Source organism: Lissotriton helveticus, chromosome 12, assembly GCF_964261635.1.
Source record: "Lissotriton helveticus chromosome 12, aLisHel1.1, whole genome shotgun sequence".
NCBI lineage: Eukaryota > Metazoa > Chordata > Amphibia > Caudata > Salamandridae > Lissotriton > Lissotriton helveticus.
Window position 1 is genome coordinate 473,830,378 of NC_136073.1, and position 17,271 is coordinate 473,847,648.

The window sequence follows — 17,271 nt, forward strand, 5'->3', positions numbered from 1 at the left end:
TGTGTGAGGCAGGCTGTGCGGAAGTTTGCTCGTAGGTTAATAGGAAGCCACTTCAGGTCCTTGAGAGCCGGGGTGATGTGCTCATATTTCTTAGTTCCCGTGACCATCCTAGCTGCTGCATTAAGGGTAGCAATCAAAGGACCTAGATGAGATTTGGCTTTTCCAGTCAGAGTACCAATGCCATAGTCGATCCTGGAGAGTACCAGTGCCTGAGTGGCCTGTTTCAGGTCTTTCAAGGGGAGGAAGGGTTTAAGTTTGTAGAGAAGTTTCAGGTTAAGGAAAGCACTTTTGGCAGTTTTAGAGATGTGTTCTTTCATGTCCAGTTTTGGGTCCAGAGTGATCCCCATTGATTTGACGGAGGTTGTAGGAACAAGAGGAACATTGAGGGCGTTTAAGGCATTGAGCCATTCGAGTATTTGGGGATTTTCACTTTTGTTTGAGATGAGGAGAACTTCTGTCTTTTCTTCATTAAGTTTGAGGTGGTTGGAGGAGAGCCAGTGTTGAACCTCTGTGAGTGTGTCATTTAGTCTGTGGATGTCTGCGATCGAGGTGGTTTCCAGGTAGAGTTGTGTGTCGTCCGCATAGAGGTGAAAGGGGATGTTGGAGTTCCTTAGAATTGTAGTGAGGGGCTCCATGTAGATGTTGAAAAGTTGTGGAGAGAGTACTGACCCCTGTGGGACTCCTCTAGTAATAGGGAGGGGGTCCGAATTGGAGCTTTTAATTTTGATAATCTGTGTGCGGTTGTTGAGAAAGGAGGCGAACCATTTGAGAACAGTTTTTTCCAACCCCGCTCTCTTCTGTAGGACATTGAGTAGTAGGTTGTGATCCACTGTGTCGAACGCTGCCGAGAGGTCTAAGAGGATGAGGAGGCTGCATTGGTTGGAGTCGAGAGACATGTGTAGGTCATCCATCACATTGAGGATTGCGGTTTCTGTGCTGCAGCCCTTTCTGAACCCAGATTGGTGTGGGTCGAGAAGATTCAAGATCTCTAGGTGATGGGTTAGTTGAGATAGCACACATTTTTCCAAAATTTTCGATAAGAGCGGCAGGTTCGACACTGGTCTGAAGTTGTTCAAAACCTTAGGGTCAAGGCCAGTTTTTTTTTTTAGGAGTGGCGTGACTTGACCTAGTTTGAGGCAGTCAGGGATGGAGCCATCGCTCAAAGAGCTGTTGATGATCTTGGCCCGAATAGGGGCTAGAGTAAGTTTCAGGTCTTTCGTCAGTCTCGAGGGCAGCTGATCAAGGGAGTGAGACGAGGGATTAGCGATGGCAATGAGATCGCTTATCACTTCGGTTTGGATGTGTTGGAAGGAAGACCAGCGAGTGGCTGCAGTTGTAGGTCCTGAGTGGGTAGAAGCAGTAGGGCGCAACTCTGAGAGGACGGAAAGATTGCTGCACGATCGGTCAATTGAGGCAATTTTTTCGTTGAAGAAGTTAGCAAATTCGTCGCACTGGGATTTTGACGCAGTTAATCTGTCTGTCATAGGTATGGAGGTTTGGTTTCTGATGATATTGAAGAGTTCATTGGGGCGGTTTTTAGCCTTGTCTAGAGCAGAGCAGAAGAAGGATGACTTGGTTCTTGATATGATTAAGGTAGGTTTTGCGAACTGTTTTGAGTTGGTCCCGGTTAAAGGCAGTGGGGTTGTTCCTCCAGGATCTTTCCATGGCTCTTAGGAGTCTGCGCTCATCATTGATGTCCGTGGAGAACAAAGACCTGGAGGGGATGCTTCTGTTTTTTTTTAGTTTTCTAGGTGCCAGCTGGTCCAGTACGCACTCCAGGTTGGAGTGATAGAGCGAGGTGAGATCCGTGGTTGAGAGGAGCTCTGACGAGCTCGGGAGGAGTGAGCTGAGGGCATCTTGTAACTTGTCAGGGGGGACTTTCGATAAGTTTCTGACCCACTTAGGGGAGGAAAGGAGCCGGGTGGTTGATGTGAAAGAGGATGGCGTGGTGGTCAGACCAGTCCACAGGGATGGTGTGGTCAATTGAGACTGTCTTTTTGTCCGCGATAATTGCATCTAGGATCGCTCCTCTATGGTATGTTTCTTCTGAGCAGTGTTGGATCATATCGTGGTCTTGTAGAAGGGAGGTGAGAGATTGGATGAGCGGATTCTTGGTTGCATTCCATCTTAGGTTGAGGTCGCCCAGGATTATTCTGACGTCAGTATTGAGAGCGGTTTGAGTGATCAGATCCGATAGCTGTTCGCCAAATACAGTAGTATTGCCTGGAGGGTGGTAAAGGAGAAGGCATTGGAGTGGGCTGTGGTGGGGCGAATTGATGTTGACCGAGAGGCATTCAAAGGAGTTGTAGAGGAGGGAGGGGGATTCAGTAACGGAGAGGTCACTTCTGTGGATAATTGCTGTTATACCTCAGCCCAGTGTGCTGACGTCAGTTTCCTTTCCTGTCCCTTTCAGCGCCCTCAGGGGTAGAGTGTGAACAATTGTTTATAACAGTGTGCTCAACGTTAAAGTGGGACCTTTTTATTTGTTTAGAGGTCACTCCACAGAACGGGAAAGGGGTAGGCAGCAAGTAATCTATGTTTAGAGAAGTCACTAGAAAGAACGCTACCAAAAGGTAAGTAACATTCTTCTGATGAATTAACCCAACTTCAGATTCCTCACTTTAGAATAGATATCAAAGCAGTTCCTGCTCAAGGTGGAAGATCTGTGGAATGTGCTAAGATCAAAAAGTCATGCATAACCCAGAGGACGAAAAGTTCTTCCCACCATACCTGGCTATCAAGGTAGTTATGATACATGAAAATATGCATCAAAGCCCTAGATGCAGCCTGACATATCAAGGGCAGGATTGGCCCTGATGGAAAGGGCCTTCAGGCCGTCCAGGGGGTGCTTTTTGGCAACTATGTAGCATATCTTAATGCAGAGGACTAAACATCTCAACAAGGTCCCATTTGCTCTGGAGAACGCCACAAACAGTTGACTGCCACTCACAGGTTCTTGGTACAATCTATACAAGATTGTAAGCCCACGATGCAGCCTGAAAGATCAAGGACAGACTTGGCCTTCCAGTGGCTTCTTCTTTGTCACTGTGTAGCATACCTTAATGCAGGGCCCAGGTGGGTGCCACCAGGATGAGAGTGAGGGGTGTCTGCTGAAGCCTCCAAATCATAAATGGAAAGAGAGGGAGAGGTGGAAAAGCATAGGCAATTATCGCTGATCAGTTCATCCATAGTGCATTGCCACTGGACTGTGGGAACCTGGAGGCGAAGTTTAAGCATTTGACAATTACTGCTGTTGCAAACAGGTAGATCTGTGGGAAACCCCATCTGTGAAAGTAGCGGAGAATGACTTGCGAGTGGAGTTCCCACTCGTGGACTTGTTGCCACATCCTGCTGAGGAAGTCGGTAAAATCTTTGTCCATCCGCAGAAGGTACTTCATTAACAAATTAATTTTATGGTATACAGCCCACCATCATGTGCTCTGGGGTAGCTGAGAGAGTTGCGGAGAGCGTGTGCCCCCCTTTCTGAAGGTAATGCATGGCTGTCATATTGTCCGTCCAGAAAAGAACAACCTTGCCTATTAGGTGAGGTAGGAAACCCTTCAGCGCTGGGTAACAGCCAGAAGTTCCAGGTAGTTTATGTGGAGGCTGGTGATTGGTTCCCACTGACCCTTGATGGTCAGATCCTGTAAGTATCTCAAACTGTAAGGGAGGCATCTGTTGAAACAATTTTTAGAGAACTGGGTCAAGGAAAGCCCGCCCTGCAATAGGTTGTTGGCATTCCGCCCTGCAATAGGTTGTTGGCATTCCACCCCTGCAAAGAGTGAAAAGTGCGGTGGTGGAGTAACACTAGATCATCCCTATGACCCTCCATCTGAGACCACTGTTGCGCTAAGCATTCCTGCAATGGGCGCATGTGTAGCTTGGCATAGGGTACTATGACAATGTAGGAGGACATCATGCCTAGGAGGTGAAGAACTCCTGACCGCAAAGAACAAGTTACTACTTGTGTAATGATATATCTGTAAGATACGTTAGTTAGTGATAGATTGCTTATTTATTTATAAAGTAAGAATATCCCCAGGCATCAGACTGGCTCTGGAAAGTTTTGCTTAGCAGTACCCCGGCGCGTCCGTAGGTGGCGGCCTGCGGCCCTGCGTCCGTCGCTGGCATCGTATGCGCCGAGATGACATCACGGAGACTACTTAGGCGCCACCCATGCGTGCTGGCGTCAGCTCTGCACATGATTTTCCGTGCCAGAAAAGCAGAGCCATGCAAGATACTGACAACTAGTGCCTTGAAACTAGGACCCTGGAAGGGATGACCTTAACGCTAGTAATCGGTTCGCAGAACGGGGAGGATGGGTGGGGTGGTAAGGAATCTATCACTTACTAATGTCTCTTACAGATATATCGTTAAACAAGTAGTAAATTGTGTATCTGAAAGAGACACGTTAGTGATAGATTCCTTACCTTAGAATAGATACCCCAGCAATACCAACCCCGGTGGTGAGTCTGCGAACAGGATTACACCAGAAAGTCACGGAGAACAGAACGGCCAAAGAAGCAGTCTCTCCAGACTTGACTGTCAAGGCAGTAATGCTTGGTAAACCTGTACAGCGAGGCCCACGTAGCTACCTGACAAATGTCATGCAAGTGAACGCCGTGTCCCAAGGCAGTAGTGGCTGCATTTGCCCTGGTGGAATGGGCACGCAGCCCCACAGGAGGCTCCTTCTTAGCCAACGAGTAACAGGCTTTGATGCAGAAAATGACCCATCAAGAGATGGGCCGTTTGTGCACAGCCCAACCTTTATTGGCACCCACGTAGCCAACAAAGAGCTGGTCATCCACCCGGAACTGCTGTGTGCATTTCAGATAAAAAGAGTGCACGCTTCGGGTCCAGACAGTGAAGCCTCTCCTCCTCTTTCGAAGGATGCGGAGGCAGAAAGAAGGTGGACAAAGTTGATGGTATATCCGATGTGGAAGGGCATAACAACCTTTGGCAAGAAGGAAGGACGGGTCCTTAGAACCACCTTATCTGGATGAACAGAAAGAAAAGGAGGTTTAGAAGAAAGGGTCTGGGTCTCACTCTTCTGGCAGAGGTGATAGCTACCAGGAAAGCCGTCTTCAGAGCAAGAAGACGCAGAGGACAATTACGAAGAGGCTCAAAGGGAGCGCACATCAGATATGTCAAGACAAGGTTTAAGTCCCATTGAGGCATTATGAACGGCACAGGAGGAAAAGTGTGCGTGATGCCTTTTAGGAAACGGTAAACCGGGGACTTACAAAGAGAAGGCTGATCAGGAAGCCGCAGAAAGGCGGAGATGGCAAAAAGATAACCCTTGATAGTGCCCAGAGCAGAGCCCTGCTGGGCCAAGGAAAGAATGAACAGAAGAACTTTGGAAAGAGGGGCAGAAAGGGGGTCCACAGACTTATCTGTGCACCAGGTCACAAACTTGTTCCACCTGCAGGCGTACACCATTTTCGTGGAGGGACGCCTGGCTGCCAGAATGGCATCACAGACTTCAGGAGGAAGATCAAAAGCAGTCAACTGTCACCGCTCAATCTCCACGCAAGGAAAGGAGGTGGAGGCTGGATAGCTTCGGGTGTAGGACCGTCCTCTGCTGCTGCGGCAGAAGATCCTCCTGAAGAGGCAGTCAGATCGGGGGATCGATCACCATGTTGAGTAGCTCGAGATACCAGTATCTTCGTACCCAATCCGGAGCCACAAGAATGACTTGGGCCCGGTCGCACCTGATCTTCAGCACTCTGGGCAGAAGTGGTATAGGCGTTAAGGCGTACAACAGACTGCAGCTTCACTCGCGACGAGAAAGTGCTGCCTTGGAAATTATAATGCGCCGAATTGATGGCATTGTGCGTTCTCTTCGGTGGCGAATAGATTTAACCAAGGCTCTCCTCATTGCAGAAAGAGACCTTGCACTATGTCCGAGTTCAGACGACATTCGTGATCCATCAAGCACGGGGGGTTGAGTTTGTCCGCCCTGGCGTTCAGAGAACCTGCCAGGTGTTGAACCATCAAGGTAATGCTTTGATGTTCCAGCCATGTCAAGAGGCGCAGAGCCTCCTGACAGAGGGTCCAGCACCCCACCCTGCCCTGCTTGTTGCAATGTCACATGGCGGTGGTTTTGCCCGTGAACACCTGCACTACACTTCCCCGGACAGAGGGAAGGAATGCCTTCAGTGCCAGTCGGATCGCCCGAAGCTCCAAAAGATTGATCTGGAACCAGGAATGCGATGGAGACCAGAGGCCTCTGATCGCCGCTTCTACCAAGTGGCCTCCCCATCCCAGGAGGGACGCATCCGTCACTACTGTGTGCTCCGGTTGGGGAAGGGAGAGGGATCTGCCATTGACCCAATCGCGATTCGTGAGCCACCACTGCAAGTGTCGTGCAGTGCCCTCCGAGATCGGATCATGATCGGACAGGTTGCCCTGATGCTGTGCCCACTGGAACTTGAGGTCCCACTGCAGAGCCCGCATATGCCACCTGGTACGTTCCACTAGCAGGATGCCATCAGGCCCAGAAGCCGGAGGCTCATCCTGAATGAAACCCGGGATAGAGGCTGAAAGATCGGAATCACAGCCCAAATATCCCGGACTCGCTGCTCTGGAGGATAAACCCGAAACTGCTTGAATCCAGAACCGCTCCGATAAAGGGGAGCTTCTGAAAGGGGCTCAGGTGTGACTTCAGCATGTTGATGGAGAATACCAGCAAATGCAGGAGGTCGACCGTAGTCTGAAGGTGGGTGACGACTGCCTGAGGCGAGCCCGCCGTCAACAACCAGTCGAGGTAGGAGAAGACTGACACCCCTGACCTGCGCAGATGAGCTGCGACCACAGTCATCACTTTCGTGAGCACCCGAGGGGCACTGGTAAGGCCCTGAAAATGCTCCTGGCCTACCGTGAACCACAGGTAATGCAGGAGGGTCAGCAGGACGGGGATGTGAAAATATGCATCCTGCAAGTCCAACGCTACCATCCAGTCTCCAGGGTCGAGGGCAACCAAGACCTGAGCCAGAGTCAACATCGAAGCAATTGACGTCCCTGAGGTCCAAAATGGGGGGCAAACCCCCTTTGTCCTTCTTGGGGACCAGAAAGTAGTGGGAACAACCACCACGTCCTACTTCTGGCCCAGGAACGTGCCAAGAGGGCCATAACTTCCTGCTGGAGAAGTGCGAAATGATCCCCCCGACATGCGGTGGCATGGCCGGGGGAGGGGGGAGTAGCCCCCCTGGACAAGCTGCAGCACCCACTTGTCTGACGTGACAGAATGCCAATGGGGAAGGTGATGACTAATCCTGCCACCCACTGGCGTGAGGTGCAACCCGAAGCTTAGACTAGGAAGGCTTCGAGGTAGCCTTCCTAGGAAGGCTTCGAGGTAGACGTCTTAAGACGTCGTGGGGGTGGACGGAACTTCACGCCAGCCCCAGGAGCCACCTCGGCGGTCTCCATGCCCACGCTGAGTCTGGTACTGTGAAGGCTTTTGACCAAACGAACAGGCAGGGGCGCCTCTGCAATGGCCAGGAATGGAATGAAACTTAGACGTGGCCGGGCGCGTGGCGGAAAGGCCCAAGGACTTGGCCCTAGCCCAAGAGTCCTTAAAACGCTCCAGTGCCGTGTCGGCCTTATCACCAAACAGGCGAGTGCCGTCAAAGGGCATGTCCATGAGCGAGCTCTGGACGTCCAGGGAGAACCCAGTGGACCTCAACCAGGCGTGGCCCGAAGCGCCACGGTCGTGGAAATTGCCCTACCGAGGCAGTCCGCAGTGTCCAAGCCACAACGATTGGCAAATCTACCGGCGTCCTTACCCTCAACCACAGCCTGAGACAGCACAGTTTGGACCTTCTCCGGACACTGAGGTCACACCTCAGCCACAGAATCCCACACTGCGTGGGAATAGCGGCCCAGGAGACATGCGGTGTTCACTGATCGCAGTCCTAAGCTGGCCGGAGAGAACCAGCGCTTGCCAAACTGCTCCAATCCTTTAGAGTCCTTATACAGCAGAGCCGTGGGAAAGGCACTCTGAGATGTAGAAGCTTGAATGACCAGACTTTCGGGTGTAGGATGAGTGGTCAGAAAGGCAGGGTCACCAGGCGCCGGGCGATGGCGCCTGGCGACGTTCTTATCCACAGGGCCCCTGTGGCGGTCTGTGACCAAGTGCCCAACAAGACATCAGTGAGGGCATCTTTAAAGGGCATCAGCGGCTCCGATTAAGTGGACGGCGGCTGGAGCACCTCATTGAGGAGATTTGTCTTCAGGGTCACCGTGGGGAGATCGAGGTTAAGGACCTCAGCAGCCCGACGGAGCATCACCGTATACGAGGCACCTTCCTCCATATTGGGTGGGGGAGAGGCAAACCCCGGATCAGAGACGACGTCGAGGCCACCGGCCTCCTCCAAGTCATCCACCCAGTCCTGCTCAGAATCACACTGACGAGCAAGCGGGTCCTCAGACCCTTCCCAGTCATCCTCCTCCGCCGGCGCTGTAGGCACAGGCCTCGGCGGCGGGGCAGGGACCGGTGAAGGAATAAACGGCACCGGGAGCGGCGCAGGCTGGGGCCAGTTCCCAATTCGGATCTCAGGCGGGGACAAATCCCTCTGGGAACCGAGGTGGAACCAGCGGTATCCACTGCGGCGCCGGTTCCGGCAGCATGGGACCTCTTGGCGCTGAGGCCAGAGCCTTGAACACAGGATCCTGCGGCACCGGGGCTGGATCCGCCCGAGGAGTCGCCAGACCAGCAGGATCCAGACACGGGACCGTGGGGCCCGAAGGCGCACCGGCGGGAGCCCGAATCCTAAACAGGCAGTCCATGGCAGCAAGGAATTCTTGCATCTGTGCGGGAGTCGCCGATGGACCCGGGTAAGGCAGGTAGGCTGCGGGACTCCCAGGCTTCAAAGGACGTCGGAGAGCGAAAGGGCTTCTTCGACTTCTTTTTGTGCCGTCTCTTACCCAAATCCGAGGGTGAAGAGGAGTGCTGGTGACTGCTCAGCGAGCAGTCACTGGAACGACCCCTAGATCTCGAACGGCGCGGGGACGAGTGCCAAACTTCAATCAACTTCCAGTGCCATTCCCTCAAGGCCTTCGGGTCATAGCCTTACAGTCCAGACAGGACCGGGAGTCATGGTCGCTTTCCAGGCAGTAGAGACAGACGTCATGGGGGTCAGCCACCGGCATATTGCGAGGGCAGATCCCTCAAGACTTAAAACCAGGCATCCCTACTAGCACCAGAGAAAACCAACACGAGACAAAAGTCTCAAAAAGATAGTCAAAAAATGACAAGGGTGGGTGCTCTAACTGGATCTGCGCTTACTGGCCCGGAAAATGAAAGAACTGACAGCAGCGCGCATTGGTGGCGCATAAGTAGTCTTCGTGATGTCATCTCGGCGCCAGCGACAGACGCGGAGCCGCAGGACGCCACCTACTGACACACAGGTGTACTGCTAAGCAAAACTTTCCAGATCCAGTCTGATGCCTAGGAATATTCTAAGGTAAGGAATCTACTACGTGTCTTTCAGATTTGTTGATTTAGTAGGAAAAGAGGGAGCAGTGCCTGAAAGGAATAGATCCTGGCACGGTTCAGAGAGGCTATGCCTACCTTCAAGTTGAGAATAGACCCTGGGTAAGGCTGGATCTGGATGGATTGAAAGTGGGATTTTTTGGCGTTTATGGTAAGCACTATCTGATAACGGTGGTGTATTGTGACCTGTGTTTGTTTGCAGCAATGCTAGCGCGTGGTACTCTTGATCAGCCAGCCATCCAGATAAGAGAAAACGTGGACACCCAGTCTGCACAGGTCTGAGGCTACAACCGTGAAGCACTTGGCGAACACCCAGGGTGTGGCAGTAACTTTGCAGCGCCTTGAATTGGTAAAGTTTTACGCTGATCACAAACCTGAGATATTGGAAATGGGCCAGATGTAATGGTATGTGGAAATGTGTCCTCCAGGTACAGCATGATCATGAAGTTGCCTTGCTGGAGAAGTGTAATGAAATCCAGGAGAGTGACCATATGGAAGTGCTCTGAAAGGTAAATTCGTTTAGGGGCCTGAGGTCCAGAATGGGTCTTAGAGACATGTCTTTTTTGGGTAAAAGGAAGTAAAGCGAGTACACTCCTGTGTCTTTCTGATGGCATGGGAACTGGTCCTTTAGCCCCTTTGAGGAGGACTTTGACCTCCTCTCTCAGTAGCCTTTGGTGTTCTTGTGAGTGTTTGAGAAGTGGAATGGTAGGAGGCGTGGAAGTGAGCTCCAGACAACCATGTTGGATAATATCCAGCACTTGTTTGAGGTGACAGTTTGCAATGTGGGAAAGAAGCCTTGTAGGCACCCCCTGACCGGTGGAGTTGGGGGGTGGGGTGGGAGAAGAGGCAATCCAGGCTTTGGTGGCAGCAGCAGCTACTTTTGGGGAGCCACCTTTACTTCTGCCTCTACAGTTGTTGCCCCTGTAGGACAATCTAAAATAACCCCTAGGAGAGGGTTGCTGGGTGTGCTGGTAGGACGTAGAGGCTTTGGGGAGGAGGTGGGGGCCTTTTAGCCTCCACAGTAAGGTGTGCAGCGAAAGGAGCTGCAGCGAGCAGATGTTTGAAGTGCACCCATTGCTTTAGCGGTCTCCATATATTTGTTTTTTATCTTTCACAACGGTCCACTTGTGGACCAAAGAAATGCTAGCCATCAAAAGGCACGTTTAGCTTAAAGCCAGGGACACAGAGCCAGGCTTGTCTGTGTAGCAGGACGCTGGAATTTACCAGCCTGGCAGCGGTGTCTCCTGACTCTAGGGCACAGCGAATAGAGGTGTTTGATCTCTGCTTGTCCTCAGAGACTAGTCCCTGTACTCCTATGGGAGGGAGGTACTGGAGGAGCTCCTCCATCTCGTCCCAGGGGGCAAGATCATATCTTGCAAGAAGGCCGATAGAATAAGCTTTACACCACTGGTTAGCCAATTGCACGGCCACTCTTTCCCCCACAGCATCTATGCATTTACTTTCTTTCTCTGGTGGTGAGGCATCTCTTACTAGCAGTAGTGACCACCAGAGAATCGGTTAGGATCTGACCACAAATGTAAATGGGGTCAGTCAGGGGCTGGTGTATATTTTTTATCCACCATAGGTGTTATGACTGGCTTTGACAGGGTCTTTTGAAGATGTCAAGTGTGTGGCATAGCTTGGCCTTGAGCATCGGAGGTACGGAGTAGAACAATGAGGGAAGAGGGGATCTATGAAAATTCAAATAAGGCAGCCCTACCAATGAGTTCCCAATACAGTGTGGAACCGCCAGAGGGAAGGGCAGGGTCTGTGTTCCCCGGTGGGTCTGCATTGTAGGTGTTCCATGGATCATCATGTGGAGGAGTGTCAAATGTGTCGTCCCGTTCCCCACACCCACACATGTCAGTGTGTGGAGACCCCGGGGGTGTGACGTCAAGGGGGTCTCCTGTAGAAGCAGGTGGGCAGAGCGAAAGCTGAGGCTGAAGAACAGGGTGAGGGGATGGTTGTGCACGGGGTAAAGCCTGGTAGCTTTATCAGATTTCTAGCTCTGTTTTGGTGGAATTGGAATGTCCAAGCTTCCTCAAAGGATAGCATATGTTTTTAAAGGTGGCAGAGCAGGGCATTAAAGGCAGGCAAGGATCCAGCCCGTATGGGGGTGTAAGACCAGATGAGACTGTCTTGAGACGATCTCCTCTTGCAGCTTGTGGAGAACTGGCTCGCCTGAATCAGCGTTAGACGTCCTGGTCGATGCAGAGGTCTTTGGCTCAGATGGTGCTCTCGGTTTCAGCACAGAGGTTCTTGTCGGTGCCGAGGGTCAGGTTGGTGTAAGAGTAGTTGAAGCAGTCGGTCTCAAAGGCTTCTTTGGCGCAGAGCCAGACTTAGGTAGGGCATCAGAAGTGGTTTGTCAGTGCCGACCATGACCCAAAGGCAGAAGTTGTCCCAAAACCTGTCTTTGGTCCAAGGATATTCCGTGTAGCAGCGAGGACAATACTGAAATAGCGTCTGTTCCATCACTGTTGAGACATGGTGGTGAGACACGACAGACAGCAGTAGGCCCCAAATGGCAAGGCCCAGAAATGGTCACGGCCGGCCCAGACCCCGCTTGTCCACAGTAACCAAACGCTGGCCCAAGACAGAGAGTAAGGGACATGCAATCAAAGTACAATAGCGACTGAGGGAAGGAAACCGTGTGAATCGAAAAGAGCACTGAGACAGTGTCGACCCGGAGCACACGTCCAAACTAAATGGCAGAAAGAAAACAATTTAACAATTGGAGTTGATTACCATGCACATTATCCCCAGGAGGAGTCACAGTACCTTGCGACTCAAAAGACTTCTTAGAAGAAAAATAACTTGCACACATCCAAGCCCAATAAGATGGCAGGAGTATGCACAGCATGTACATCTACAGCCACACATGCCTCAAACCTCTGCTTACCACACTCTCTTTGCTCAATCCAGAGCCACCAGGATGACTTAGACCCATTTATTCTTGGTTTTCTTCAAAACTCCAGACTTGAGATTTAGTGGCAGGAAGGAGTACAGAATGAGTCTACTAATGAAGGCTCTAGTACAAAACAATTGACTATTGGTGGTGAAAAGATCTAGCCAGAGTAGACAACACGCCATCTCAAGTTGTAGACGCCACTCATGATCTGCCATATGAGGTCTACTCATTACGCTCTGGAGTTCAACAATCCTGCTAGGTGCTTGCCGACCAGAAAAATGCTCTGGCACGCTAGCCATCTCCAGAGGCGCAAACTCTCCAGCAGAGGACCCAGGACTCCAGTCCACTCTGCTTGTTGCAGTGCCACATGGCAATAGTGTGTGAGAATCTGTAGCAGTATCCCCTAGGGGAAGTAGGATGATGTGGAGCTGGCCCTCTAAGGTAGACCAGATTCCCCTGATCTTAACCTCTCCAAGTCACCCTCCCCAAACCAGTAGTAATGCATTTGTAAACACTGTCAGCTCTGGGAGAGGGAAGGGACAATGGCCAAGAGCAGAAGTTGCGATTCGTCAGCCGCAATTGCAGATCTTGAGCAATCTCTACCCAAACCTATGATTTCAGAACAGCCTTGATGCTGGGCCCACTGGAATTTCAGGTTCCACTGCAGGGCTCACATTTACCAACGGGTAGGGATGACCTGGAGAATGCACAAGGCTAAGAGGTCAAAAGCCTCAGAGCCACCCTAACATTTACCCAGGATTAAGCCTAAAACATCAGTTCATAGCCTGAATGTCCCCGACTCCATGCTCTTGAGGAAAATCCCTGTACGTCACCCTGTCCAGGATCCCCACAATGAATGGAAGCCTGTTTGAGGAAATCTGGTAGGACTTCAGTTTGTTTATGGTGAAACCCAATGATGTTAAAAATGTCACACTGTTATACAGAAGTGGCCCACGACTGACTGTGGCAAGCCTGTGTTCAGAAGCCAGTTGTTGCGGTAAGGGTATACACAAACCTCTGACCTCCGAAGGTGGGCAGCCAGCATTGGCATCACCTTCATGAACACTCAAGAGGCCCTGGTGAGGCTAAAAGAGAGCACGGCAAACTGAAAATGCTGATGCCCACCTTGAGACACAGGTAGTGCCTGTGTGACTGCTGGAGGAGTACATGAAGATACATCTTCTACAAGTCCAAGGACACCATCCAGTCTCCAATGCCTAGAGCAGATAAGGATCGGAGGCAATGCGAGCATTTAAAATTTCTCCTTTAGCAAGAAGACGTTGGAATTCCCATCCTTTTTTTGGATGAGGAAATGGCGAGAATGCAATCTATGTCTTTCTGTCTAGGGCACCCTTGGAGAGCAACAGGCATATCCCTCCTACCACAGGAAGGACAAATGAAGTGCTGGAATTTGTTCTGATGTGGAAGAAATATTGGGTTGGGAAGAGGGAAATGGTAGGGCACAGCCTGATTGAATAATTTGTGAAGCACATCCCTCAGATGTGAAGGATCACCAACCGGTGAGGAAATGTTAAATCCTGCCTCCCACTGGCTGGGTGTTCGCTAATGAGGGAGGGCAAACCGAAGTGGTTTGCTAGCCAATGTAGCAGGGGAAAATGAAATGGAAGATTGGTGGCCCTACTGGCCTGAGTTTTGCCTGCTGGATCCAAATCCACACCCCAAAAGGACAGGGTTGTCTGCTGCATCACTGGTTGAAAAGGCAGTTTTTGCCTCTATGCCACCTCTCTGGAATAGACCCAAAATCTCCAGAACTGGTGGAGGAAATTGTTTGGCAGGGCTCCGCAGCCACGAAGGGTCCACTCTAGCTCTGCTATCCTTACAGTGTTCCAAAGCAGACTCTGCTTTCTCTCTAAAATGGCAAGACCCATCAAAGCGGATATCCATTAGCAAATATTGTACTTAGCCGGAGACCCCGGTGGACCTTAACCAGGAATGTCTACGAAGGACAACATTGGTACTGACTGCCCTGCCAATGCAAGCCATAGTATCTAAACCGGCACGGACATCCTACTTGGCTCCGGCCTGCTCCGCGTGTAGAGTCTGAGTCAGACACACCCCAAGATCTTCCGGTACAGCTGACAAGATTTTGCTGGTCATGTCCTAGAGAGCATGTGAATATCCACACAACAGACAGATTGTGTTTGCAGTGACAAATTAACGGAAGAAAACCAAAGTTGGCCAAAAGAGTCTACCCTTTTGGATTTTCTGTCCCGTCCTGTGCCCTCCCCACCTCTCCTCTCCTCTCTGTCCCTTTCAATTAGTCCAAAACAAATTAGTGATATCCTTACTGGTCAAGGCCTGTACAATAAGGCTCTCTGGATTGGATTTCTTGGTGAGAAAATCGTGATCATTAAAAGCCATTTTTTTGATGCCTGGACACTAGTATGCTAACAGAAGGGGAAAAACTTACATTCGATCAAGAAGCCTTCAGCCTATCTGTGAGGGCATCATTAAAAAGGAGCAAGGACTCCCATGTTGCCTGCTCAGGCTAAGGAAATTCCGTCAAAACATTTATTTTAGACTCAATGGAGGGCACCTGTACTTCTAGTGCCTTGGCCACCCTCTGAATCACAACTGCTGCATTTTCTTCCACTAGTGGTCCATAAGGCAAGCCCAGCTTGGTCTCAGGTGCGGTATCAGGCACAGTGGCATTTTTTTTAATGAAGGTGTAATGAGGGGGCAGCAAGCCATCCTCCTCCCCCCATATCAATATTCTGGAGGGTACCTTGCTTGTAGTGTCAGTTCAGGGTATGGCATAGACGTCCGCACCTAATCATTCCATGGTGCTAAAGACATCAGTCCTGGACTTAGGAAGGCGTGAACAAGCGTGGATCTCAGGGCTGCGGTAGGATTCTGGTCCAGAGTCGGCACAACCCTAGTTAATAGGTCCAGAAGGTCAGACTGCACCAGGGAATGGACCGACAGGCTGTAGCCAGAATGGAGGTCCCCTCTGGCTCTGTGGGCCTGAAGGTACATCAGAAGGACCCGGAAGCACTCTGAAAAATTGTAGCATGGCCTCTTTGAAGGCCTTGAGCTGCTGTGGGGTTAAAAAGTTTTTATAAAACCACTTACCTGTGACGGCCGGACGGCGCCTCTCCTCCGTCTCTCATTCCGAACTCGTTCCGCAGCAGAATGCAAGAAGCACCTGGCTCCCAGCCGCCGATAGCCATCGTGATTGGTCTGAGCGCTGTGGGTCGATGCTCAGCCAGGGAATGGGGTCCTGGGCATATTCTCCACGCAGGCTGTAATGCATCCTGGATGGAGAAGTTGTGCATGAATGTAAACATGCAATCATGTGCACTTAGGAGTGGGCAAACCATTCCTTCTCTGCTCCTCTGTCGGAGGAGCCCCACCCCAAATGCAAAGCTGCAGCAGAAGGAAACAAAAAGTGGGCAACGCTCCTCCACCTTAGCAGGGGAGCCGCCACTGGTGTATTTGTCTTTCCAGCGTCTTGTTTCTAATCATTTAGTTGTTGATGAGAGGAAGAATCTGAGTGAGATGCAGTCGACATCTGCATGGAGTTGCAAGTTCCACACGATTCGGTATATGTTGGCATAGTTGGAAAATGTTAGGCCAGGTGAGGGACTCAATCCGATGGGGTTGACAAACATGTTAAACACAACTCGAATATTCAAGGAGCTTAATTGCATGGTGTAAAAGGTAAAGTGGGACTGATCTGTGTGCAGTTTGAGAGGAAGGAGATTTAGCGCAAAAGGAGATGAAAGTATCAATTCTTCTCAGAAGATTCCCTCAAGGGACTGGAACATACTCAAAATTCGAAGGATGTTGTAACTAAACTATGATATTTGCTAAATGTATCCCAATTAACTACAGAATAGTTGCTAACAGCCAAAATTGAAACTAAAGTTAAACAGATGACATGAGATGAAAGCATGTCATTTACAAATGTTTTATTTGAAACCGTTTTATTAAACACAGATACATGCAGCAACAAAGTAACAAACATCAAAATGTAAACCCACTTATTCATCCACAGCACAATCACAAGCAATAAAATAGTGCATTTTGAATTATTTGTTTCATTTCAGTCGTATCAAAAACACTAAATTTTCCAATGCACACAAAAACTAAGTGAGTGTTTAGAGGAACAAAAGAGGACTTCAAGAGAAAAGAGGTGGGACCAGAAAGCAGACAGAAAACAATCATTAGAGGTAACCCCAAAAATGCTTGAGGATTAAACTACATTTCAAAATCACGGCCAGGGCTAACTCTTGGTATGTCTCACTAGTTTAAGTGAGTTATGGCTTCCGACAAAGCAGAGAACATTCCTGAAAGAGAGAAGAAATTAAAAAAAAGAAGGAGTTCATGGACAGGCGGCCAAGTCGCGGATGCATGCATCATTTAGTGACCCTTCTTGTTTTTAGAAGACTTCAAATACTTATGTGCCAAGTTGTCTACTCTCAACATCTGTCTACAGGTAAACCATGTCGAGGTATCCACTTCTAAACCTACGAACTCCTTTACAACCATCTGAAGGTCAATTCTCTACATTATAGTGACTTAGCTCAGTTTCGGGAGATTCCTTTGTTTTCCCTCTGTTCTAGTTAGCTCAAGTGCACACCACAGGGAAATTCATATGATAGAAAACATGGGCATTAACAAATAATTGTGACACACCGGTCAATGAATCAATACCACAAGAAATAAAAGCTTAACAATGATTCTAAGTGGCAAATTGCAAATCAATCACTCCTCAATTTAGCACTAAGATAACTCTGGCTCTTAAAAGTTAAACTACAGTTGACTCCAGTTGCAGTGGACACATTTTGCACAGTGTCTTATTGAACAGATAACACTTAACAAGTTACGTCGCTCGGGGCACACTGCC

At 50.0% G+C, this 17,271-nt stretch overlaps 1 protein-coding gene across 1 annotated transcript in view; it reads right to left on the reverse strand.

Annotated features, from left to right (window-relative positions):
- The window catches only part of TENT4B (terminal nucleotidyltransferase 4B), a 338,706-nt gene that overhangs the window by 18,273 nt on the left and 303,162 nt on the right, over positions 1-17,271 (reverse strand). The gene's annotated exons all lie outside the window — the stretch shown is intronic.